The 2,694-nt window shown below is 38.1% G+C and overlaps 1 pseudogene across 1 annotated transcript; it reads right to left on the bottom strand.

Moving 5' to 3' along the window:
- LOC101307882 lies at nucleotides 1–2,694 on the bottom strand (annotated as a pseudogene). Its single transcript, XR_184566.1, has 7 exons — nucleotides 1,845–2,694; nucleotides 1,553–1,696; nucleotides 1,323–1,453; nucleotides 1,021–1,230; nucleotides 675–912; nucleotides 440–590; nucleotides 1–318 (listed from the first exon to the last, which is right to left on the bottom strand). The product of XR_184566.1 is annotated as a cysteine-rich receptor-like protein kinase 29-like (transcript).

Genomic DNA, 2,694 nt, shown 5'->3' with positions numbered 1-2,694 from the left:
CTAGCGTGGATATGGTTCGGTAATATTTGCAACCTCATTTTTTGACACATATATAGAGCTTTCCGATGTACCAAACGTCTCTGTGTCTGATTTAGAGTTGTATTGCCAATAATATGCAGGTTTTGAAGGTACTGAGAGTGTGAGGGACTCACTGTTCAGCATGGAAACAATTGAAGCCATGGTTGGTCTGTCATTCACATTTTCTTGGACACATAGTAAACCAATGTGGATGCATTTGATCATTTCATTTCTTGAGCCTGTTGTCAACTTGGGATCTATGATATTTGGAATTGTGTCGTCCCTCCAATTTCTCCAGACCTACAAAGATTACAAAAATATATAAGACATTACGCAACCAATAAAACATTACCTATTACGCTTTTCATTTGGAGAAATAACAGAGAAATATATGGACATTTAATTGTAGATTTTTACTCACATAGCTTAGAAGGTCCTCTTCATTTTCACCATTTCAAAAGGTACCAATTTTCTTACCACTAACTATCTCAACAACTATCACGCCAAAACTAAAGATATCCGATTTGACAGAAAAACGCCCTTGCATTGCATATTCTGGCGCCATATATCCACTACATGATTACATCATATTAAATACACAATTATTTTGGTTCTAAGACGAACAAAACAAAAGTAAGAGTGCCATGTTTACTTACTAGGTCCCCACAATAGTCTTTGTATCTCCTTGAGTTTGATCCATAACAAACAATCTTGCCATACCAAAATCTGCAATTTTAGGATTCATATCCTCACCTAGCAGAATGTTGCTAGGTTTGAGATCGCGATGAATAATTCGAAGTCGAGAATCTTCATGGAGGTAAAGAAGACCACGAACAATTCCTCCTATGATCTTGTAACGTGTTTCCCAATCCAAATATCCATAATTGATGGGATCTAAAAGCAATTTAATTTGTTAGACAAATTAATGTAGTATGCTCTGGTGTTGTAATGTAAAATCTATAAGAAAGAACTATGAAATATACTGAGAAGAGGTTACCATACCAAAAAGGAAGTGATTCAGACTTGTGTTAGGTATATATTCGTAAATGAGGAGCCTTTCTTCTCCTTTTAAGCAAAAGCCTAATAGCCTTCTAAGTTCCGGTGTTGCAGTTGAGCAAGCAACATGGCTTCATTTTTAAATTCACGATCACCCTGTTCAGAACTCTTGGAGAGCCTTTTCACGGCAATATATTGTCCGTTCAACAGCATACCCTGGAAGTAAGTTTAATGAAACAAAAAACTGTGTTATAAGAAAAAGGAAAGAATCTTACTATGGTAAACAGCTCCAAAGCAATTTTTTTTACCTTGTAAACAGCTCCAAATCCACCTTGTCCAAGCTTATTTTCATCAGAAAAATCATCTGTTGCAGCTCTTATAATTTCAAAATCATATTGTAATGAATCCGCGAAACTAACTTCTTGAGAAGAATCATGATCTGAAAAAGGTACAACTTAAATATAACTTTGTATGAATATATTAAAGTTATATACACATACATTTTCGAAATTCTAGACGACTTAACTTAATTAATTACCTTCAAGTGGTACCCTTTTTCCAAGTTTTACCCTTTGTTGCTTGACTCGTAAGAAAATGCATATGCCACCGAGAAGCATAGTTACAAAAGCAACAACAGCCACAACAACGATGATGATAGTTTTTTTCGTGTTACTCTTCTGTCCTGAATAAAACAAGAACATAGACTTTTAGAGACGACTCGCGGTCCACACAAATCTAGGCAATTTCTAGCTTAGTTTAATTGAATTCATGTAGCATAGATGATATAACAGATACTGTGAGTGTACGAGAGCATGCTTGGGGTAACATACCTTGATCTGGAACTGGAGCTGGAGTTTCCGGAGTTGCTGGAGTAACCTGAGCTGAAACATCTACTATTGTATCAGCTGTAGACTCATAGAATTGATTGGCCTCATACCTCAAATTACAGCTTGGTCTAAGAATTCTAGCTCCTTGCCTTCTACCGCAACATGTTGGAATAGCAGAGATGCATTTCTTAAGGCATGTACTGCAATTTCCTTTGTCTATATCCGGAGTACATTGCACAAGTGCATATATCGTTTCATTACCTCCCGTAACAGTTGCATGTCCCGCTGCATATTTTTTACCAGAATTATCTAAATTAGCAGCTCTCTCAGTTAAATTATCCAAAACGGAGTTCAGCACCAGGTTGAATGCTTCCGCGTTTGATACGTAGTTTGGGCTAGGCACAGGCTTGACAGGGTCCTCTTCCTCAATACCAAATATTAACCTTTGCGAGTAACGCAACATGCAATCCTCGGACCATAAGATTGCCTCCTTTTCCTGCGAGCAATTTCGCATGATAATCTCAGCAGAGTTGCTGACACAGGTACCACATCTGTCAGGTCCTAGATCTCCTCTGCATAATGCAATTGCGTACACTTTGTTGGCGTCTTCTCCAAGAGAAGCGTTGTAAAAGCCAGAGTTGGACTGATTGGAGGAGAATGAGGAGAGGAGGCTGTTGAGGTTTTGTTGGTAGATGCTGCCATTAGCATAGTTTCCGATATCGGAACATTTCCAGCAGAATTCAGCTCTATAAGTGCATAGACCGTCATCTTGGGCTATGGTAGGAGCAACAAGCTGGTCTAAGACTAAAGGAACGATAAAGAAAAGAAGAAGCAGCCATATTGAGGAAGCCAT

Source organism: Fragaria vesca, linkage group LG4 (assembly GCF_000184155.1).
Source record: "Fragaria vesca subsp. vesca linkage group LG4, FraVesHawaii_1.0, whole genome shotgun sequence".
Taxonomy (NCBI): domain Eukaryota; kingdom Viridiplantae; phylum Streptophyta; class Magnoliopsida; order Rosales; family Rosaceae; genus Fragaria; species Fragaria vesca.
Note: the sequence above shows the minus strand (reverse complement) of the source record. Positions and strands in the feature narration are given on the sequence as shown.